Here is a 25,237-nt window from a genome sequence, read left to right on the forward strand (position 1 = left end):
CTCCCTTCACTACCTGAATAATTTCTTTTATCTCGTGATACATTTCATCAATTTCTTCATCATCTGCAGAGCTAGTTGGCATATAAACTTGTACTACTGTAGTAGGCATGGGCTTTGTGTCTATCTTGGCCACAATAATGCGTTCACTATGCTGTTTGTAGTAGCTAACCCGCACTCCTATTTTTTTTATTCATTATTAAACCTACTCCTGCATTACCCCTATTTGATTTTGTATTTATAACCCTGTAATCACCTGACCGAAAATCTTGTTCCTCCTGCCACCGAACTTCACTAATTCCCACTATATCTAACTTTAACCTATCCATTTCACTTTTTAAATTTTCTAACCTACCTGCCCGATTAAGGGATCTGACATTCCACGCTCCGATCCGTAGAATGCCAGTTTTCTTTCTCCTGATAACGACGTCCTCTTGAGTAGTCCCCGCCCGGAGATCCGAATGGGGGACTATTTTACCTCCGGAATATTTTACCCAAGAGGACGCCATCATCATTTAATCATACAGTAAAGCTGCATGTCCTCGGGAAAAATTACGGCTCTAGTTTCCCCTTGCTTTCAGCCGTTCGCAGTACCAGCACAGCAAGGCTGTTTTGGTTATTGTCACAAGGCCAGATCAGTCAATCATCCAGACTGTTGCCCCTGCAACTACTGAAAAGGTTGCTGCCCCTCTTCAGGAACCACATGTTTGTCTGGCCTCTCAACAGATACCCCTACGTTGTGGTTGCACCTACGGTACGGCCATCTGTATTGCTAAGGCACGCAAGCCTCCCCACCAACGGCAAGGTCCATGATTTTACACATCCGTATCCTGAAAAATACTGAACGTTAATAACATAATTTATAAAGTCACCATAGCTTTATACAGAATTTAGTCGGAAAAATTAGACTGTGTATTTGTTTACGGCTGTCAGTGCATTCACACTGTGCGCTCGATCAGCTGTAGGCGCGTGACGTATGAAGTAATTGTTTGCGGTCAACGACTGCCTTTTGCGGCGCGCAGACTTCACTGTTGCTTTGAGTATCTGCCGCCGCCGGAACACGGCGCAGTATCCTTGTATTCTCTTCGTGTTTACATGTAGCTGTTAGTTTCTCACAAGTATGTCATTCCACAAATTTTTTTCAAAAGTATATCATTCCACAAAAATTTTAACGTTAGATATATGATGTATTCCCTTAGAGCGTCGTGATTTAAGAGTTTCTACTTCAATAGTGTTATCATGAATGATTTTGCGAACCCTATATGGACCGTTATAAAGCAGAAAAAATTTACGACACAAGCCTTTTCCTTTGTGAGACAAACGGTGGGACTTAATTAATACCTTCTGACCAACTGACGAAGTTTTTAAACGACCAGGACGCTTCGCTGATTTTTCTCTTCTAGCAGCCGCAGATGCAATATTTCGTAGAGCCAGGTTGACAACTTCAGAATGCCGCAGTTTCCGTGAAGGCGGAAAAGGAACAATTTCAGAAATGCGATTAGTCGGTGTTTTGTTTTTTAATATCAATAGAGGCGGTAAAGAAGTTGAGTCATTAGGAAGTTCATTCAGAATGTTTTGAAAAATATGAAGATACTGATCCCACGTTCTGTGATTCTGATGACAATAAAGACGACACAATTTATTGATTTCCTTCATCCATCTTTCTGAAGCGTTAGATTGAGGGTGAAAAAGTGAAATGAAGATTGGTTTAATTTCACGACGCCGTAGAGTACGAAGCCAAATTTTAGAGCGAAACTGTGATCCATTATCTGATATAACCTTATCAACATGACCAACTTTTTTAAGAAAATGTTTGATGAAAGCGTTAGATACTGAACGAGCTGTTGCTTTGCGTAAAGGTGTAAAACACACATATTTTGATGTCAATTCCACTGCTACGAAAATGTACGCAAAACCATTAGTAGAACGAACCACTGGACCGAACAAATCGACTGCAGCCATGTCCTTTAATTTCGCTGGAATGATAGGAAACAACGGTGCTCTGTGAGAAACAGTTGGCGGCTTAGCCTGTTGACATAATTTGCATTTGGCAAGAACAGAACGAATACGTTTTTCCATATTACTGAAGTAACAATTTTCTCGTAATTTATGAAAGCATTTTCTGGGACCAAAATGTGTATAACTGAAATGTGTAAATGAGCTGTGGCCAAATCATCCAATCTAACAAAGCGTCTAAGAAAATTACAGACACCAAGGAAACTACGAACATCACGTTTTGTGGTAGGAACAGCATAATTACGAATAGCGTCTAATTTTTCTGGATCAGGAAGAATACCTTCTGTAGAAATAATGTGACCGAGAAATTTCACCTGTGAACGACCAAATTCAGATTTTTCCAAGTTCACTGTAATGCCAACTCTTGCAAAAATACGTAATAATGAATCCAAAATTTTGTTGTGCTCACTCCAAGAACGTTTAGCAATAAGAATATCGTCAACATATGAAGTAATATTGTCATGAAGATAAACAGGTAAAATTTCGTTTAAACTACGAATGAATGCTGCAGAAAATATAGTAAGTCCAAACGGTAATTTCCAAAGTCACTTTTGGGGTAAAAGAGTCATATTCGGTTATTCTTTACCTACTGTCTAGATAGATGGATAGTAGAAGAGTTGTTTTTATAGATGCAAAGAATAGTGAAAGAGTAGGCAGCGGTGCAGAAAACTAAAAGGGAAATAGCACCACTACAGCTCGGGGCCCTGTGAACGCTACGGCACATATTCACTTAGTATAGTGAATCCCCTGAGGACTTAAATAGCTGCACATAAATTTCAGTTTGTGAATTAGTGGCAAATTTGGCGGAAATGCGTACGTAAATTGATCTAACCATGAACATGGATGTATGTCATTCTTGGAATTGCGAAAGATCTTAAATTTCCGAACAGTTAAGAAATGTTTATAGTCAAAATTTTCGCCTCGTGGCAACAAAGACCTACCGCGACTGTTCCAGTCCGAATGTCGATTATTATCAAGTTCGCGCGCCTGGCGCTCTCTTGTTGCGTCTCGTAAATGAAATAAATTACTTTCTTGAAACCCCTCTGCTATCTATGATTCTAAATTTCTTTTGTTGTCTTTTCCTACGATTTCACTTTCAATATGTTTGTCTTGCTTTTGTAATGCCTCAACTTCCCTTTTAACGCGTTCATTAAATTTTCCCTGATTTTCAACATGCTTATTTATGTTCTGGTACTCTTCGGTTTCTGCAAATGGTAATGGAGCTGTATCATCCGACTCTCTGTCCCCATGTAAACTAAGATTTGTCAATTTATCTGAAATCTCCTCAACTCTTTCCCATAAGTCACCTATTTTTTCTTTCTGTTTATTTACGTCTTCCGTAAGTGTCGCGACTCGGGTTTCAGTATTGACACATTTAGTAGTTAACTGTTCATATTGTTGTGTTAGGTTATTTATTCTGTCATTTGGTTACGGATTCCTCGATTCTCTCAAATATTTCTTCCTTATCGTTTGCACGTTGTAAATTTAACTCTGAAAATTTTTGTACTATCACACGATCTCTTTCTTCCTGTTCTCTATCTTGTTCCCTTTGTCTAATCTCTACTGCAATTAATCTATTATTGTGAGAATTCAAAATCGGTTGTACTTCTTCTCTAATTTCTTTCTTTAACTCATCTTTCATGTTTTTGAAACATGTCCCTATTCGCGAATCTAACCGTGTTTCCATTGTTTTTAATTCAGATCCTAACTGTGATCCCAGTGAGTCTAACCGTATTTCCATTGTTCCCATATCAGTTTTAATTGTTCCTATCTCTGTTTTTAATTCAGATCCTAACTGCTCCATTGTTCCCCTTTGTAAGTCTAACCGTGTTGCCAAAGTTCCCATCTCTGTTTTAATTGTTCCTATTTGTGATCCCTGTGAGTCTAACCGTGTTTTTAATTCAGATCCAAACCGTGTTTCCATTTTTAATATAGCACTCATCAACTGCTCCATAGTAACTGATTCGAAACTCCTTTCGCCCCTAACGTTTCCCGCAAAACCAGTTTCCTTCGTCATAGCTGTAAAGCTATCTGTGTTCGATACTATTTCAGAATCTTCTATCGTTAATCTCGTATTCTGTGAATTTCCTGCTTGAGAAAAATTTTGAAATGGTTCCGGACTATTTTCCCGACTAATTAAATTGTTTTCCACTTCATTATTCACCATACTGTTGTCCTGTGTTGGCGAGTTCGCCATGTCAACAATTTCGTCATTCTGACTATCCATCATTTTTGCCTTTTTCATTGATCGCGTAAACATTTACAAAATATACAAAACTCGTCACTATATGAAAATTACACACAATGACACTTTATCTCCAACAATACCATTCACACGAAATGTTTCCGTCAAACACGATTAACGAACAATTGAAATCTTCCTAACTGCACAAAATTGTCAAACCTGTATACAAGATAACAAAATTAAATTTTGCAAAATAAAATACCATTAGAAGAATGACAATTACCAAATCTACACATGCAAAATAGAATACAATTACTAAACTACAAATTACTACAACAATACTACTGTCTACTATTTTTACAATCAGAAGAATTCCAAGGGACGATCCGAAGCAGCGGTCGCCACGTGCATGGGGGCTTATTTAAAATAAATGCAAATAATTTTATTTTTTTTATTTAGTTGTATGTCCGATTACGCTATGTCTCGTAAACGGTTGGCCCTGACTAGTATTATTACGCTATGTGACTGCATAGAACAACAACAAAGAATGAAATGGAAATTTTCATTAACACAATTAATTATTTAAGTCCCCAGCAACTATAAAACCTACGAAACCAAAGCACAAGTGTAGCTGTTCTGTGTGTGGAAGTATGACTCAACGTACGCATCTGGCACGGTTCTTCTTCAACAACACAAGAAATTTTAAATATCATTTATACTGAATTAATTAAAGAAAATAGAAATACCATAATTACTCAAGAAAACCAGAATTACACTCTAATACAAGAACACAAGCCAGATGCTTTGTTGACTGAACCTGTAATGACGCATTATTCAGGACATTGAAATAATGAGAAAGAAAAGAAAAGTAGTTTGTTACCTTAATTTATATTGATGAAAAGCACTCTAGACATTACAATCTCTCCACACCGACTCGCTACTATCACATCTCAACAAGAACTTTTCAGTATCACATCTCAGCAAGCACTGCCTACTAGCTCATCTCAACAAACACTCCTCACTACGACATCTCAGCACTGACTACCACGAGCTCTCCCCAAGAACTGCCCACTACGACATCTCAATAATCACTGCGAGTGGAGGCGGCGGAACAATACTCTCTAGCGCGATCTCTGGCGCTGTGGCTCAGTGTAGCCACCTTTCAATGGACACAACAATTCGTTGGAAGTTCCCTGCAGAATTATTTAGCTATGCTGCCTCCACTGCCGTGCATAACTGAGAAAGTGTTGCTAGTGCAGGATTCTGTGCATGAGCTGGCCTTTCGATTATGTCCCATAAATGTTCGATGTGTGGCCAGATCATTTGCTGGAATTGTCCAGAACGTTCTTCAGACTAATCGCGAACAGTTGTAACCTGGTGATATGGTACATTGTCATTCACAAAAGTTCCATCGTTGTTTGCGAACATGAGGTACATCAATAGCTAGCTGCAAATGACCTCCAAATAGCTGAACACAACAATTTCCAGTCAGCAATCGTTTCACTTCGACCAGACGCAGTCCATACGATGTAAACACAGTCCACACCAATATGGAACCCTCACCCGCCGGCACAGTACCTTATTGACAACTTGTGAACGGGGGCTCAAGGATGCAACAATTTGAAAAAAAAAATCGCAAACATAGTCCCGCGTTCGCCACTGAGCGCCTGCAGGACTGAACAGATAGTTGGAATTGTGGAAAAGGGCCAAAAATGAGAGGCTGCCAGTTGCACTCGAACACATACAACTTTATTTAGTTGCCCAAACATTACAGCGTAAATTTCCTAGCTTGACTCTCATCTCAATATGGCTTAAGGGCACAACATCTTTAATTTTTAAAACGGCTGAAAGCCCATAATGTAAAACACAACTACAATAAATTTTCAAAAGACAGAAAGCGCAAGGTTTTATCCTTAAATATTTCAAATGAGGCTGAAAGCCCAAACAATCTAAGACTTGACAAGTAAGGAATTATAATTTTAAGAAGGCTGAAAGCCCAAGATTGAAAAACACAATTCAAAAGGCAGAAGGCCCATTATTAAAACCCAACTAAAAGCATACAAATTCAAACCATCGGCTATGAGCCATTAAAATACACAATTAAACACCAATAGGAAAACCGAGCGAGGTGGCGCAGTGGTTAGACACTGGACTCGCATTCGGGAGGACGACGGTTCAATCCCGCGTCCGGCCATCCTGATTTAGGTTTTCCGTGATTTCCCTAAATCACTCCAGGCAAATGCCGGGATGGTTCCTCTGAAAGGGCACGGCCGACTTCCTTCGCCATCCTTTCCTAATCCGATGAGACCGATGACCACGCTGTCTGGTCTCCTTCCCCAAAACCAACCAACCAACCAATAGGAAAACGCAGAACAGCCAGTGGCGCTCAGAAGTTTTCGGGGGTCAGTCTGTACTTGAAATAGTAATGCTCGCTTTGGGGAGACAGGTAGTCGGCCCAACTATATCCGATCCGCCGTCAACCCAACCAAGAGACAGTCAATGGACCAGCAGACAAGATGACTTGCTTTCCACCCGACCAGTACGCAAAGAACTCCAAGGGCAAAACGTAAAAGGCGTAGCCTGCCACAACCAAGTATGCATAAGCTGTCAAAACTACACATGTTACGGATCGCCACAACACGGTGAAGAGAGGACACTGCCTGAATTGTACGTCAGTGGCCAGGGCAGGTACCCGGAACACTAACGGCCACAAGGCAGAAAATTCTGCTGGTGCACTTGGACTTCAAATAACGAAAATACAGTTATACCCCACCGGATGGTGGCCAAACTTTCCCCAAGTCGAACAATCGCTGTTGCTCACGAGAATACCCTCAACAGCCAACCATGAAAACCAATGGCACTATGTGAACAGACTGGCATCGGTAATTAAATCAGCACTCAACTTTGATCTCCTGGGTCGGTGACCCACGAACCTCGTATCAATCGGAACAGCTCCCACACACTCTGACAGTGAGTAGAGACCGCCAGCGGGCCCGGCCCACTGCGCCGCGCTGAGATTTCCTGGCTGATCCACACCAACTGACCGACTGCCGCACACCGGCTAGCCAGAACGTATCAGCACCAGACCAAAGATTGTACAAAGTGTGAATATCGAACACACAGCTGCTGCCACACGTAGAAAGAGGAAGAACCACGGCATAACCGCAATAACCATGCGAAAACAAATCCAGAGTAAGAGTCAAGGTTTAAACCAACGCATAAGCTGCGGCCAGCATGGCTCACTTGGCTGCCACCTTCCATCTATGCTATGCTACGTAACAGTTTGATCTGTATGCTTTCATTGTAGTGTTACGAGTAGGGTTCGGAAGTCGGTGAAAAGTCCTTGTTTTATGTATCTAAATATGAGAATCAATGAAATAAATATTCATTCTGGGTCACTGTAGGCCAGAAAATAGTGGGTTTTAATTGTCCTTCTTCCCCTTATTGGCGTATTTCGGTCCCATTTATTTATTTCGATATCAACGGTTTTCCCTACAACTACACCATCTTTCGACTAGCTCTGGCTATTCTCAGTTCTAGCCACTATCAGACCATCTCTGATAAATCTTTCCTGTAGAAAGCAGAACTGTCTCTGAAAGTCGAGATCCTTCCACCTAAGAACGTAAAGATGTCTATGGTACTGCAATGCAAAGTAACGTTTTGGAAATGTAGTTCAGCAATCTTACTATATTTCAGCCAAATATGAATCCAGTTATACCACTTTTCATTACTTTTTCCTGGATGTGATTGCGAATTCGCTGAATTTTAGCAAACACAAAAATTGTTTTTCATATATTGTTGATCTGAAAAGTACATATCTGAAAGAAGAAGCTTTTCTTTCATACTGAGCTTTCTTCGTGCTACGTTGCACACCACCAGAACATGGTTTTTAATTTGAACGAAGTTTGCATTTTACGCTTTTCACGGGTTCCAAGAGTGCCCCTCTGGTCACACGACCGACGTCCAAGTGGAAAGTCAAGTTCCTTCTATACCCTATATAACATCCCGTCAATTATAATTCAGCAGCACTGAAGCTGTTCCAGTGTTCGCGATGCGGAGTACCTAAACATGGTGCACAATGTGCCCCCCCCCCTCCCCAAACGAAAAAGTCACAAGGCGACCAGGAGGCTGGCGGGGGGGGGGGGGGGTGGATGGCCGTGGGAAGGGGGGGGGAAGAAGGGCAAGGAAACAAAGACACATCATCTTCACCACTGTGCCCAATCCAACGTCCAACGAAGCGGAAATTCGTAGTGAGGCGAACGTGCTTCGTCTTCTTGGAACTTGAAATTCTCGGAATCAGCAGTCAGCTGGGAAAACAATCACAACTGCGACAAATAGTTAAGAAGAATTTCCGTCCCAGGAGAGAAACGGCCCATACACTTCCCTCTGTGACACTACACAGACACTATTAATCTTCGGTGACTCTCGCTCATGCGCCATATTTCATGAGTATTTTCAGTGCTTCACACTCTGGCACTGCGGCGACTAGCCATTCCGCTTAGATGGAAATTTGCTGAATAACAGCTTGGAGGCGAAATTTTCATCCTCAAGTGCTTCCTGCATTGTGATGCAGAACTGGAGGCACCGGCCATAAACTTCTACTTTTAATTGCTGCACGCGATGCAGACGGCACGGTTTGAAATTTAACCGCAGTCGCAAAATTTCCACACAGTTTGCTGCGAAATTCCAAGTTCGCGGCTTGCACAGACCGTTGAGTTTTTTGGACTGCGAACGAAACTTTCCCTCGCTGTCTCCACATTGCATCCGGCACGCTTTGTCGACCGGTGTTTCTCCGTTTACAGAGACGATCACTGTCCTTAAATTGTCGATATCATCGCGAAATGGTCTGCTTACGCGGCTGTTCTGTTCCATAATTCCTTCTCAGTACATGTTTCACTGGTGCAACAGCTAAATCTCTCGGATATTCCAACACACAAAAGGTCTTGTCTCGTTTTGTCACCATTTTGTCAAAGCAGTGAACTAGTAACGCCAACTTCGTGAGTCTTGGGTTCTATTCATGCGTCATTCGTATTTTAACAAGTAATACTTTGCCAGATATAGAACGCAGAAAGCGAATGAATGGAGCCCTGTATATTCTACAAGTCCTTTCCTTTACGTAATCATTCTACATATTCCATCCACCATCATCTTTTTATACTAAGCTTACAAGCTAGTGCTAGCATTCCAAATGGGCTGTTGGTGTTGATACAGCTCCTTCTTTATTCTCCAAAGATTACTTTGATTCGCTTACACGCAGAATCAATGATTCCTACATTAATGCACCGAGCGAGGTGGAGCAGTGGTTAGCACACTGGACTCGCATTCGGGAGGACGACGGCTCAATTCCGCGTCCGGCCATCCTGATTTAGGTTTTCCCTAATTTCCCTAAATCGCTCTAGGGAACTGCTGGGATGGTTCCTTTGAAAGGGCATCGCTGACTTCCTTCTCTTATCGATGACCTCGTTATTTGGTCTCTTCCCTCAAACAACCCAACCCCATCCTATATTAATGCATACTTCAACAGCTTTGTATTTTTTCTGACCATTCCTGCATTGCCATTTTGCAACGTACGTTAACATTATTCTTAGACGTCACTGTTTCGCTTCCCCCTTTCTTCATTCGCTGCATTTGATATTTGATTCTTTCATTGATTAAATTTAATATGTTATGTGTTATGCAAAGGATTCATTCTGGGACTTGTCCTTTTGCCTATTTGTTCCTTTGCTGTTTTCACTGTTTTATCTCCCATGCTTCCACCAATCGTAGTTTTATGCTCCCTCTGAAACTTTCAACAACCTATGATTACTTCAGGTTATTTACGTCCCGTCTCCTAAATTTCCTAACTTTTTGAACCTTCTTCGGTTTCAGTCAGCAGGTCACAAGCAATAAATTATGGTCAGAGACAAAATACGTCCCTGGGAATGTATAAGAGTTGAAAATATGCTTTATAAATCTCTACCTTACCATTACTCAATCCTTTGGCGTCTGCAGGTCCCTTCCACGTATGCAGTGCTTTCCGTTATTGTTAAACAATGTATCAGCAATGGTTAAATTGCGCTTCGTGTAAGTTTTACCATGTGGTTTCCTCTTTCGTTCATTTCCCTGAAGTCCATGTTCCACTACTACTGCTTACAATTTGTTTTTTCTATAGACTAGAGGTCCATAATCAAAATTAAAATTTTGTTATAGTCTATCATCTGAATTATTTGTTTTGTCAGATCACGGGTTGATTGAATTTTTTCGTCTTATTCGTAGCAAGTAGAAATATGTACATGTACTACTGTGATGGTCCATGGTTTTGTGTCTATCTTGGCCACAGTGATCTCTTCACTATGCTGCTCATAGTAGTGCGCCCAATTCCTATTTTATTGTTCATTATTAGATCCACTCCTCCAACTCCCCTATTTTATTTTGTATTGTGTTGATAGCCCTTGAGTCACCTGCCAAAAAAATACTGTTCTTTCTGCCATCGAAATGTACAAATTCACACTACATCTAACTTCAACTTATTCATTAATTTTTTGAAGTTCTCAAACCGGCCTATGGGACTGAGGGATCTGAAATTCCGCTCTCCTACCCACAGACCACATAATTTGTATTTTTCTGATGAGAACATCTCTCCAAGCAATGCCCGTCCGGAGATCAGAATGAGGGACAAATTTACCTACGAAATATTTTATCTGGACGAATGTCATCATCAATAAACCCTTCAGTGAAACAACCTATACTCGGTATGTGAAACGGCTGCAGTTTCCCCCATACTTTCAGCTGTGCCACGGTACCAACAAAGCAAGACCATGTCATCTGTCTTTACAAGGCCATATCAGTCCATTATCTATATTGTAGTACTTGTAACCATATTATGTTAGTGTGGTCTTTCCACACATAGTCCTCTATCAACTGAAGACATACAGAATGTGAATGAGTCCACGATCATGTTGTGCCACATTATTTGTAAAGGTGCGTGTTGATCACATCTGTGCGTAGTCATCAATTAAGGGAAAAATTAGCGTCTGACAATAAAACATGAACTTGCAATATGTGTAATTAAATCTATATTTAAAATCATCTTGAAACGTGTAAAAAGTGGTTGCAGAAAGCGCCTGTCTTCGCAAAGTAAATAACATAACTGTTTAAAAGCCAGAATGAAAAGTTTAAAAATGATATCACATCTATAAACCGAATCTTTCGTGCATGGCGAAAGAATTAAACGTAACCGTGAGTGAAAGATAATTGAAAAGGCAGTGACTATTAATCACGACAGTCGGTGACACATTCGGAATGGAATCTCAGTGTCACCGCCTAGTGGCTTCTCTATAAGAAGTTTTGTTTTCCTGTGGCGTAACTTGTCACTGTTTTGTTAGTTATCTGGCACTTACGGTTATGATTAATTGTTTTGACATGGAAAATTTATCGATTCATAGGTGTGATGTTACTTCTAAACTTTTTATTCAGGCTTTTACACAATTGTGTGTTATTTACTTTGGCAGGGTAGCACTCGTCTTCAGGCCACAAGTGGCCTACCGGGACCATCCGACCGCCGTGTCATCCTCAGAGGAGGATGTGGATAGGAGGGGCGTGGGGTCAGCATACCGCTCTCCCGGTCGTATGATGGTATTCTTGACCGAAGCCGCTACTATTCCGTCGAGTAGCTCCTCAATTGGCATCACGAGGCTGAGTGCACCCCGAAAAATGGCTACAGCGCATGGTGGCTGGATGGTCACCCATCCAAGCGCCAGCCATGCCCAACAGCGCTTAACTTCGGTGATCTTACGGGAACCGGTGTATTCACTGCGGCAAGGCCGTTGCCTTGGCAAGGTAGGAGGTTTCTATTATTACTCTTTGCACGTTTTATGTGGATTTTAAACATGGATTTAATTCCACATACTATATGTCAGTTCTTGTTTCATTTCAAGCCGCACATTTTGCCATACGAAATAATTTTAATTAATGACTACACATAATGCATTTTAGATATTGACATTACGATAACGGTTTCTCATGTACCCTAGCTATAGTGGCCTAGACTGGCCTCAATTATTTGTGAAGTACTGCATGCATCAATGCCGTCACCAGCATTACGTACCAAGAGATATAGATACCTACATCAGATATTTTTCTCGTGTATCACTAGGCCTGTTATAGATTGTACGAAACAGCAAGCTGCTCCATCAGCAGAATGTTTCTACTGGCCCAGCCCAGCGCCTCTTGGCAACCACTGCGTATTGACTTGTGAGTCCCTACATGAAGTCCCGTCGGCTTTTGCTTGTGGATACCTTTAGAAAGTTTCCGTTTGTGGTGCCCGAGCACTCCACCACAACAGCTAGCACTATCAAGAGCCTGACGTCAAACATTTGAATCAGAAGTTCCCCACAACTTCTGATTACAGACAATAGATTACAGTTAACATCATCGGAATTTCAGCAGTTTTGTGGCGCTAAAGGCATCAGGGATGTTACGACTGCACCATTCCAACCAAAATACGGAGCGCTTCGTCAGAACTTCTGTAACTTGTCTACTGGAGCAAACCGCTACACTTTATATTCGTGTATGCCTGTGTTGTAATCTTGATCAACGCAAGTGATTTAGTTATGGAGACGCTAACTGATAAATGAGTTGCCAAATCTGTGTGAAGCTGCATTTTTAACTAACTTTACCAAGTCTATTATAAACCATGACTGTTTATCAAAAAAGCTGTTCAGTGAAATTGTGTTGTGCACTACAGTGAATGCCACACTGCTTCACGTCACATTCTTGACTTTCAATTCCAATAAACAAAGTTAACAGAATGAATACGCTACATATAAATACTAAAGAAATTGTGAAACAATGAATCACAAAAATGTTTCTCTAAAAATTCCCAGAGAATTTGTGTAAGCAATCTGACTTGACAAATTTATAGACACCGAATGATACACACATGAATGTAACACTGCACTGTGAAAAAATAAAACTGTCTGCATATGAAATTTGAAATTAATTTTACCTAAACTGATACAGAAATCAATTTTGAAAAGTGAAGCTGACTGTGAATGATCTAACTGTAACCTTACCTTAATGTATAACTGATACTAACGATTTTTCTTGCCTTATCTGTGGCAACGGGGAGGAGAGAAATCCTTGCACAGTGTAATGCAATGACAAGCACCTATTCTAAACAGGTCATGCTTTGTTTTTACTTGGTGCAACTGTGTTCCGATCCTGCAATATGGCGGCACACATAACCACAAAATAAAATTCTTTCGCGACGAGACAGTGCTGGAATTTGAAATTATTAAATGATTGAAAGTAACTGACGCTTAAAAAACTGCATTCTAGTAACTGAAATGTATTGTCTGATTATTTAAATCATTACAAAAGTTATCTTTCATAATAAATATTTCTCTGTCATAAAATTAATTACTAAGGAGTGGTAAATTCTATAAGCTCTTAGTACAAGCCATGTGAAGTGATTACTTACTCTCGTCTGAACAATGAACTAACCAACTCTCAACCATAAACAAAAATTTCACAAAAATTTTCAATTTTTCAAACATATCTCAATTACGCTCAAGCAAGCAATGCGGAATACTTTACCTCAAGATTTTCGCGTGTCCAATTAATCTTTACACAATCATAATTCGCAGTTCATCCTTCTCTGTGTCCTTACCTATGTGTTCTGCAAGCAATTGCCTTGGCCTCAGTAGTACTATGGTCACTCCAAAAGAAATGCACACTTTTTTTCTTTAATCCATCTTTTATTCTACATGTTTGAATGTTTTACAGTGTGTAGAAACATCCTTTAGGAACAATATTTTCATTTCTCCACATAATTTCCGTCCCTCTCAACTGTCTTACGCCATCTTGGAACCAGAGCCTGTACACCCGCACGGTAAAATTCTGGAGCAACCTGTTGGAGCCACTGTTTGGCAGCGTGCACAAGCGAGTCATCTTCAAACCATGTTCCACGAAGAGAGTCTTTCAGTTTCCCAAAGATGATAGTCACATGGAGCGAGGTCAGGACTGTAAGTCGGTGTTTCAGCGTTGTCCATCCGAGTTTTAAGATCGCTTCCGTGGTTTTTTGACTGACGTGATCGTGCACTGTCGTGCAACAGCGAAACATCCTGCTTTTGCCGATGTGGTCGAACACGACTCAGTCGAGCTTGACGTTTCTTCAGTGTCGTCACATATGCATCACAATTTATGGTGGTTCCACTTGGCATGATGTGCACAAGCAAGAGTCCTTCGGAATCGAAAAACACCGTAGCCATAACTTTTCCAGCGGAAGGTGTGGTTTGGAATTATTTTTTCTTGGGTGAATTTGCATGATGCCTCTCCATTGATTGCCTCTTCGTCTCTGGTGAAAAATTATGGAGCCATGTTTCATCACCTGTCACAATTCTTCCAAGAAATTCGTCTCCACCATTCTCGTACTGTTCCAAAAGTTCGCTGCGTACCGTTTTTCTTGTTTCTTTGTGGGCCACTGCCAACATCGTGGGAACCCATGTGGCACAAACCTGTTTTAATGCCAAGACTTTCAGTAATTCTGCAAACACTTCTTCCCCCTATCCCAACATAGCGTGACAATTCGTTCACTGTGATGCGTCTGTCACCAGTCACCAATTCGTTGACTCTCTGTACATTGTTTGGAGTGTGTGCAGTACGACTCCTGCCGTAGAGAGGATAATCCTCAATATTGCCGTTCCCGCTTTCATCACGTAACCTGCTTGCCCACCGACTAACTTTACTGCGATCGACAGCAGCATCTCCATACACCTTTTCCAACCTCTTGTGGATGTTTCCCACGTGTCGTTTTCACAGAACATGAATTCTATGACAGCACGTTGCTTCTGACGAACGTCAAGTATAGCAGCCACCTTGAAGACATGCTGTGACGGCGCCACTCACGGGAACAGGTTGAACTAAGTTTGAAAACAAGCGGGAAGGTTGTATCTACACACTGTAAAACTTTCACACATGCAGAATGAAAACTATTTTTAGTGTGCATTTCTTTTGGAGTGACCCTCATATATCCAACACTCGACTCTCCCACTAGTTTAGCTTAAAATGCTTACTGCAACGACAATAGTACTAGCGTGTAAACATGACACTGCTTACACTTAGAACCTCTGTGGCGTAACATATGGACTATCGCAAACTACTGTTTGAAAAAATGTTTGGTGCACAAATGTGAAGTACGCCACATCCAATAAAAATATGGAGTTCACGTTCTCTGAAAGCCAAAAATAAATCAGACACCTTGCATTTTCCAGCTACAGATCAACAAGTTAGGCCCATTCCATACGCGGGAGCAACCTTTAGCGCTGTACCGTTCCCAGCGCCGCAACGCCAACTCGCCGGCGGAGACCTTGCACAGACGCTGACACAGGACGTTGCAGCAGACACTGTATCTGCCGCACTGGTAGGCCCGTCCTTCGCAGTGCTATGTTAAATGTTCATGATTTGGTCTTTTTCATAGTTTTTGACACACACAGGCGCTGGGAAAGGGACGTTGCGCAGTTCATTATACAAATGATGTGGGCGGAGGGGGGGGCACCCAATATCAAGAACGAGTTTTGCGACATAAACGGAAGATTTATGCGTATTTCTACCTCTGATGGATGTCTATTGAAATTTTGCACCAGTGAGACTAAGACTGGCTATAGTAGTGCCACTATGAGGATGCAAATTAGGTTTGCCTTAAATACACGGCGTAAAGGTCGTGAGCATTAGTTACTTTTGACATTGGACGTGGCGAGTTAATGTTAGTCAAGAACGCTTTAAAGGCGACAAAGACTCCATTAGCAACACCTCACTGTGTTTGAACGAGCTCGTGCAATAGGGCTACAGAACGTTCTTTCTGCGATGCTGCAGAAATACTTGGCAGGAATGTAGCCACTGGCGGCGGTGGTCGCGTGAATGTATGGTCGCAAGAAGATCGGGCTGTGGGTGGCCTCGTGGCACTACCTACAGAGAAGGCCATCGTGTTAGGCACATGGCCCTGGTGCATCATATTGCATCTCCAGCTGCAATACGAGCAGCAGTTGGCACCATAGGAACATAGCGAACTGTTACAGCTAAGTTACTTCAAGGACAGCTGCGAGCCGGATACCCTGTAGCGTGTACTCCATCGGCACCATATCACCGATATTCAATTGTGTCAAACAGGAGCTCACTGAAGAGCAGGGTGAAGGTATGTCGTGTTTTCTGATGAAAGCTGATTCTGCATCAGTGCCAGTGATGACCGTGTCGTGGTTAGACGGAGGTCAGTTGAGCACCTGCAAGCAACCTGTCTACGTGCCAGACACACTAGACCTACACCTACAGTTATCGTCTGGGACGCGAATTCGTGCAACGTCACAAGCAGTATCGTCACTATCCCATGCAGCTTAACTGCAAATCAGTACATCAATCTGATGATTCGACCTGTTGTCTGAAGGGCGGGGTGAAGGTCTGTTGTGTTTTCTGATGAAAGCTGATTCTGCCTCAGTGCCAGTGATGACCGTGTCGTGGTTAGACGGAGGTCAGTTGAGCACCTGCAAGCAACCTGTCTACGTGCCAGACACACTAGACCTACACCTACAGTTATCGTCTGGGACGCGAATTCGTGCAACGTCAGAAGCAGTATCGTCATTATCCCATGCAGCTTAACTGCAAATCAGTACATCAATCTGATGATTCGACCTGTTGTCTGAAGGGCGGGGTGAAGGTCTGTTGTGTTTTCTGATGAAAGCTGATTCTGCCTCAGTGCCAGTGATGACCGTGTCGTGGTTAGACGGAGGTCAGTTGAGCACCTGCAAGCAACCTGTCTACGTGCCAGACACACTAGACCTACACCTACAGTTATCGTCTGGGACGCGATTTCGTGCAACGTCAGAAGCAGTATCGTCATTATCCCATGCAGCTTAACTGCAAATCGGTACATCAATCTGATGATTCGACCTGTTGTCTGAAGGGCAGGGTGAAGGTCTGTTGTGTTTTCTGATGAAAGCTGATTCTGCCTCAGTGCCAGTGATGACCGTGTCGTGGTTAGACGGAGGTCAGTTGAGCACCTGCAAGCAACCTGTCTACGTGCCAGACACACTAGACCTACACCTACAGTTATCGTCTGGGACGCGATTTCGTGCAACGTCAGAAGCAGTATCGTCATTATCCCATGCAGCTTAACTGCAAATCGGTACATCAATCTGATGATTCGACCTGTTGTCTGAAGGGCAGGGTGAAGGTCTGTTGTGTTTTCTGATGAAAGCTGATTCTGCCTCAGTGCCAGTGATGACCGTGTCGTGGTTAGACGGAGGTCAGTTGAGCACCTGCAAGCAACCTGTCTACGTGCCAGACACACTAGACCTACACCTACAGTTATCGTCTGGGACGCGATTCCGTGCAACGTCAGAAGCAGTATCGTCATTATCCCATGGAGCTTAATTGCAAATCGGTACATCAATCTGATGGTTCGACCTGGTGTGCTGCCATTCATGAACAGTATCTCAGGAGGTGTTTTCCAACAGGGTGCTGCTCGCCGACATACCACTGTCGCAACCCAACATGCTCCACAGTGTGTCGGCATGTTGCCTTGACCTGCTCGATCTTCTCATCTGTCTCCAGCCGAGCACATGAGGAACATCACCGAACGACCACTCCAGCGTTATCCACAAACAGCATTAAGGGGCTCCGGAACGCCCTATACTTGCAATGTTAAAATAACGCTTATAAATTACATCTTTCCTCACAAAGTATTTGAGGTAGGAAGTTGAGCTTTTTACAGATTATTTATTGGAATATGGGCTACAACTTAACACAGGGATTTTACAAAATTTTAGTTCAGTTATTAAAGATGATTTTTTTTCAATTGTAATGAAAATTCACAACATTTTTTTGCAATTTTTTATTTATATATTCAAAAATATACAGTTTTTTGGAAAAAGGCTGTGTTAAATTATGCAGTGTAACATTTACTGAAAGTTTGAAACAAATATGTTTGGAAGATCCTTAGAAAACATGTAATTAGTATGAGAAAATAAAAGTTTTGGGAATCGAGCGACAAAGATTGGATTAACCTTTTAGTGCATTCCAGGTCCATAGGATGGATTATCTTCATCCTCTGCAAACTCCTCCTCCAGCTTCCTCTTGTTCCTCTTCCTGTTTACTCTTGCTTGTATTTCTAGACTCTTTACAGCCCTATCTGTAGCCCGAAGGCGTTCCTTGTCTAAAGCAAGCATCGCTCGTTGTTGTGTTCGTAGATTTTGCTACCATTTTCTTCAGTTGCAGTTACTGCAACACTGTTCCAAAAGGTGGTCATGTATGAACACTTATCACATTTCAGTTGTATTTCACTAGCAAGTCCTACGTGCTTTATTATGGAGAGTTCCAGACCAACTTCACTACAATGAATACATCTTTCACAGTTTGAAAAAATTCCTTTGAGAACCGACATATCAAGTATTTCATTCACATCCGATTCGCCCATAAAACATTCATAGTTTTCACTCATTGAACCAAGCTTCTTCTGTGAAGTATTTTCTTTCCCACTTTGACTGCTATGGGCAGGTGTACTTGAGAGGTTAGGTTCACTCACTTGGTTATCGTCTTTATTGTTTACAGTAATAACACATACCTTTGGCTTTCCAACATTTCTCCTTTTCTTAAAAGCCTTCAGAGGATTTCTAATAACTTTACTTTTACTCATTATTATACTTCAACAAAACAGAGACTCAAGAAACAGAATTAATTACGAATATTTTCGAGATAACGACAGAGTAAATAAACATGAAACAATCGACAATCACACCAGCGATATATATTGAACCATCACAGGTTAGCCACAACACATACTTTATCTCACATCACTAAAATGTACCTGATGAACACGGACGTTAATAATAACACCATTTGACAGCAGTTTAACAGCGCCACAGTTGGTCACGCCCATGTAGAACACATTTCAAAAAAAATTTAAAAATAGTTGTAGTCTTCGGAATTGAATAAATTATATATCTATTAAAAGGTAATAGTCTGCAGATTCAGAAAACGCAAAAAAGTAAAAATTGAACTTTTCATGATTTTGAGCCTTTCCGGAGCCCCATAACCGTCACTGCACTGTCCGACCGAGTGAAAGATGCATGGAACTCCAGCCCACATTTAGCATCTGGTAGCTGTGCAACACAATGCGTGCACGTCTGCAGGCTTGTCTTGGATCCTCTTCGTCGTGCCGCCTTCCAGTGGCCCGACGTGGATCCAGCAGTCGACGTTGCGTCACCGCCAACGGAAGATCTCCATTCCTGGGCTTCGGTGCCCACCAAATGGCTGATTTTTCAGCCGATGTTTCCAGCCATTCGAAGGACAAATGTCGGGGTGCAGGCTTGAGCTTGTCGTCGGCTGGAGGGGAGTAGAGTGAGGGGGGGGGATGTGCTATCGTTCGCTGTCGATACCGGCCATGCCATTCCAGGTTTAGAAATTGGCAGCAACCATGTGACTGCACTGCCAATCGGCCCTCACGACCGGCACCGTCAAGGAGCCGGCGTAAGGGACCCCGCACGTCGCACAGTTTGGTCAGTCGGTACTGTCCATACATTCTAATCACTGTAAGGCGGTTGTTTCAGTGTTGTCCATCCGAGTTTTGTGATCGCTTCCATGGGTTTTTGACTGACATGTGACCGTGCATTGTCATGGATGTACAGACTCGGCCTGGCTCAAGGACTTGCAGTGTTTATTGATCTGGATAATGCTACCTGAATTAAGGTTATAAAAGAGTAGACATAATATATTCACAATTCTGAATATGAACCACCATCAGCGTATATTGGAATGACGATAATGAAACTTTATGCCAGACCAGGATTCGAAGCCGGATTTTCCGCTTTACGCGAGCTGCCTTCTTAGCTGCTTCAGCTATCCGTACACTAATCACAGCCAGACTGGAACTCCGACCTATATCGTTGTCCATGAGTCACATCCTGCACTTATAGGTCATATATACTCCCATCCAGGAAGGACATACGAGGTGTATGAGAAAAGCTTTTATTTTATTTTTTCAAACAACAATGTTGTCACCTTCATAGTAGTTCCCTTACGCAGCTACGCACTGATAAAGTCGTTGTTTCCGGTCTTGGTAGTAGCGCTGAAATGCCGGTAAAGGCTTTAACATTTCGATCACATTTTTATGAACGTTCTTCACAATCACAAAATGGCGTCGTTTCAAGACTTTTTCAATTTATGGAAAAGACGAAAGTCACAAGGACTCAGATGAGGTGAACTGGGGGGGCTGTTGAACAGATATGCCTGTTGAGTAAAGAAATTCCGTGATGCAAGTGGCCGTGCCACGTAGGGCGTTGTCATGGTGCAGCATCCACTTGTCTGCAACGCGTTCGAAGTTTTCGTCTGTTTTTGAAGCTAAAGCTGACACTGAGCGAAATTCATCTTCAACATGTTCTCGGACTTCCAAAGATGACTTGTCCCAGAGAGAACATTGTGCTCTTGATGAGAAATGTTGCCCATAGGTATGTTTCAACTTTTCAAAGATCAAACTCGCAGATTCCACAACTTTAACACAAAACATGATTGCATAACGTTGCTCTAAATTCCACTGATACATTTTCTTACCACACAACAAAAACACAACTTCACTGATCGCTCTCTCAAAAATCACGTGATGGTCGCATGGAGCTGAAACTCGGAATGAGTACCTGGAAAGGATGAATACACCAGGCGTAACAAGTACGAGGGTCACTCCAAATGAAATGCACGCTATTTTTTTTAAAATCCATCTTTTATTCTACATGTTTGAAAGTTTCACAGTGTCTAGAAACATCCTTTAGGAACAATATTTTCATTTCTGCACATAATTTCCATCCCTCTCAACTGCCTTCGCCATCTTGGAACCAGCGACTGTATACCCGCACGGTAAAATTCTGAACCAACCTGTTGGAGCCACTGTTTGGCTGTGTGCACAAGGGAGTCATCATCTTGAAAACTTGTTCCACGAAGAGAGTTTTCAAAAGAGATGTTAGTCATATGGAGGCAGGTCAGGACTGTAAGGCGGGTGTTTCAGTGTTGTCCATCCGAGTTTTGTGATCGCTTCCATGGGTTTTTGACTGACATGTGGCCGTGCATTGTCGTACAACAGCAAAACATCCTGCTTTTGCCTATGTGGTCGAACACGACTCAGTCGAGCTTAAAGTTTCTTCAGTGTCGTCACATATGCGTCAGAATTTATGGTGGTTCCACTTGGCATGATGTCCACAAGCTAGAGTCTTTCGGAATCGAAAAACACTGTAGCCATAACTTTTCTAGCAGGAGGTGTGGCTTTGAATTATTTTTTCTTGGGTGAATTTGCATGATGCCACTTCCTTGATTGCCTCTTCGTCTCTTGTGAAAAATGATGGAGTCATGTTTCACCACGTCACAATTCTTCCAAGAAATTCGTCTCCACCATTCTCGTACTGTTCGAAAAGTTCGCTGCGTACCGTTTTTCTTGTTTCTTTGTGAGCCACTGTCAACACCCTGGGAACCCACGTGGCACAAACCTTTTGTAACGCCAACACTTTCAATATTCTGCAAACACTTCCTATCTCAACGTAGCGTGACAATTTGTCCACTGTGATGCGTCTGTCAGCAGTCACAAATTCGTTAACTCTCTGCACATTGGCTGGAGTGTGTGCAATACGATGCCTGCCGCTGCGAGGACAATCTTCAATATTGCCGTGCCCGCTTTCATCACGTAACCTGCTTGCCCACCGACTAACTGTACTGCGATCAACAGCAGCATCTCCATACACCTTTTCCAACCTCTTGTGGATGTTTCCCACGTGTCGTTTTCACAGCACATGAATTCTATGACAGCACGTTGATTCTGACGCATGTCAAGTATAGCAGCCATCTTGAAGACATGCTGTGACGGCACCACCCGCGGGAACAGGTTGAACTAAGTTTGAAAACAAGCGGGAAGGATGTATCTACACACTGTAAGACTTTCACACATGCAGGATGAAAACTGTATTTTTACAAAAATAGCGTGCATTTCTTTCAGAGCGACCGTCGTAGAACAACACGACGTGGCCAGATCGTTCGCAGTGTGGCCACTCCCATTAATACACCCACACATCCCTTATTTATTGAGAGTCGAGGGCCTGGTATTGGCGAAAATATGTGCATCGTACTTCTTAATAACACAGGCACTGCTATTTCGTATTTAAGTAAAAGAAATTTATCAAACATCACGTGTGCATCTTATCATTTTGCTCTCTGTCATAGAACCAAGCAACACCTTATCATCGACCAGCGGCATGACCAAACACCTGTGGTACTCGGAGACTGTCATCAAAATCGTCTACAAGCTGAGCGGGTGTATGCATAATATCGAATTGATCCACATCAGTCACGACATGTTTTCCGGCGATCGAAGGCACGGATTCGCAGTGGTGGTCAGCCGGAAGCGACGTAACAAACACGTCAGACGACGCAAGTATAGGAACTCATCCTACAGTAAATGTCGATCCTCATCTTTATTCACGAAGATAAGCACGGGATTCTGGGGCGAAGATAAGTACCTTCTGAAAAATTCTACTTTCGTATCACAGCCGTATTCATCAGGCATTAATTGATGAAAACACAAGAATCGTCTTCTGCAGCTTGTTTCTAAATCAAAATCCAGACTTGAGACGACTGTACTGATGAAGAAAATTTCTAATCCAATGGTGAGGGTAACCCTTGAAGTGACGCAGTCAACTACCCAGCATAAGAATCATATACATGTCAGCATGTAGTCTTTAGGCACAATAATCAATAAAACTGCACGGTTTATTATGTATTTCTGAGTCCACCATGAATTATAGAGTGGTAAAAACACTCAAAAAAAATAGTACACTTGGAAAGGCCACGTCGATTTTGAACCCATAATGGAAAATGTCACCTGAGGGTTAGTTGGTGTACTGACGATCGCTTCAGTGTCGTTCGCCAACATATAGCGTAGTGGCATAGCTACCAGAACGCCGTCTGTGTCCACCCTTCAATAGGAAATGCTCACAGAAGGCTCAGTGTGGTACAAACGTGTGAAGCAAGAAGGCAACCATGCCACAGAAACAGACTTGTGCTTCCTACAGCTAACTGAGCGAGTCTGAAAGGGATCAAATTGTGGCCTTCCGACTGGCATGATTGTCCTTTTTGAGAATTGCCACACAAGTTGGACGTTCTGCGTCACTTGTGCAGCGATGCTGGTACCAGTGGCCACGTGAACATCCCCACACCCGTAGACGAGGTTCTCGACGTCCACGCAGCTCAGACGGCCAGCAGTGGAACATCGGACAGCTACCACAGCACAGGTAAGAGGGTACGCATACCTCTACCCCTTATTTCATTCAGCGCACAGCATCGACGTGCACGGTCCGATTGCTGCCGTCAGAGGATATTTTGGAATATGAAAGCAGCGATGAAAGCAGATTCTGCCTCCACACAAATTACTGTCATTTGTGCGTACGACGTAGACCTGGTGCGCTTTGTCTCTTAGAAGTGCATTCGTGAAAGACACACTGGGCAGCCCCTATGGTATGGGGTGTCATGGGCAGTCCTTATGGTCTGGGAAGCGTTAAATTATAACTTTCGTTCAACTTTGGTGTTTCTGGAGGGTAGGTGCAGAATGTTGTTAGAACCATTCTTTTGCCGTTCTTGCAACACGAAGGTGATGTATTGTTCCAACAGGATAATGCTCGCCCACGAGCTGCCCGTGATCCTCAACGCGATCTGCGAGACGCGCCGCATCTTTCCCAGCCAGCATTATTTCCGGATTTGTCTCCAATGGAGAAGTTGTGGGACGTGATGCAACGAGAAGTGACTCGTGCGACTCATCAAACAACTGTTACAGAACTACGTGAACAGGTCGGATAGGCGTGGCGTAACGTATCCAAGGACAGTATTCGCTTTATGTACGATCGGCTGGATTCCAAATTCAGAGCCTGCATTGCCGCCCGTTGTGGCTACACTTGGATGTTTCAGCATGTGTCGATACCCTGTACCCTAGAACCTCTTGTGCTGTTGATTTGTGAAAGTAATCATTTCATGTACTCCACATTCAGTTTGCTACAATGAATCTTGAGTGAATTGTGAACCTCGCAAATGGTATACTAGTTTTTTTTACCAGCAGTTTATTTGTATCAATTTTCGCTGGCTCTTATATTATTTGCTTTGTTTTACTATTACTCGCGTAACAACTCATATATGAAATAGAATATGTTACTACGAAAAGAGCCCCGAAATACCTTTTAGTGATGCTGTGCCGTGACTTTCTTGGGATCATTAATTATCAACAAGAAAAAAAATTATGTTCTTATTCTTCTGGATCTGGCTTTCTATTAAAGGAACATTTTTTCGTTACTCTAACTCACTATAAAGTTCAACATATCTTCCCTACTTTATAGTTATTGCAAAGGTTAATGAAAATTACTTTGTTATGAATACTGATGTTACAGTTCGCAATGATTGTTCAACATCAAAATTTTGCAGTGGATTTTTGTTAACAGTAAAACACCAATAAGTACCACGACTAGCACAAGAACATGAGACTATTATCGGAGAAAAAGACGTTTTTACTATAAGGTTTGCCAGACCAGAACTAAGCACAGCAAGATTTCTTTTATGTTATGAAGGTAAATTATCTTTTTTATACTGTTAGTAATATATTACCAGCAGCCCGCGTCAATCTGCAAAACACATCATAAAATCTACTGTTCTGCTCTGCAAGTCCGAAAGCTGAAAGAAATAATTTTATTTCACTATTACCTTCTCGCTTCTTTGCGGTATGATAGATTTCATTTAATGCAGTTTGAATGCGCCGCGGCAGCGGCTCGTTCGTTTGTAGCGCAGCTCTGCACCACGAATAATATTTAAATAACTGAAAATGTCTTAAAGGGATGGGATAATATACCAGGCAAGCTTATTACAAATCATGATGCAAGGTTTCACTAAGTAACTCTATTCAAAACATTTAAACAAATCAATTAATTATTACACACCTTTAAAATGAGTACGTAATGGCGTCCCTCTCTCAATCTTGACAAAAGAATGCTACGC

The 25,237-nt window shown here is 42.2% G+C and overlaps 1 pseudogene; it reads right to left on the reverse strand.

Annotated features, from left to right (window-relative positions):
- Positions 1 to 11,891: 11,891 nt before the first annotated feature.
- On the reverse strand, positions 11,892 to 12,008 carry LOC126191835 (5S ribosomal RNA; annotated as a pseudogene).
- Positions 12,009 to 25,237: the final 13,229 nt, after the last annotated feature.

This window comes from Schistocerca nitens, chromosome 6, assembly GCF_023898315.1.
Source record: "Schistocerca nitens isolate TAMUIC-IGC-003100 chromosome 6, iqSchNite1.1, whole genome shotgun sequence".
Lineage (NCBI taxonomy): Eukaryota > Metazoa > Arthropoda > Insecta > Orthoptera > Acrididae > Schistocerca > Schistocerca nitens.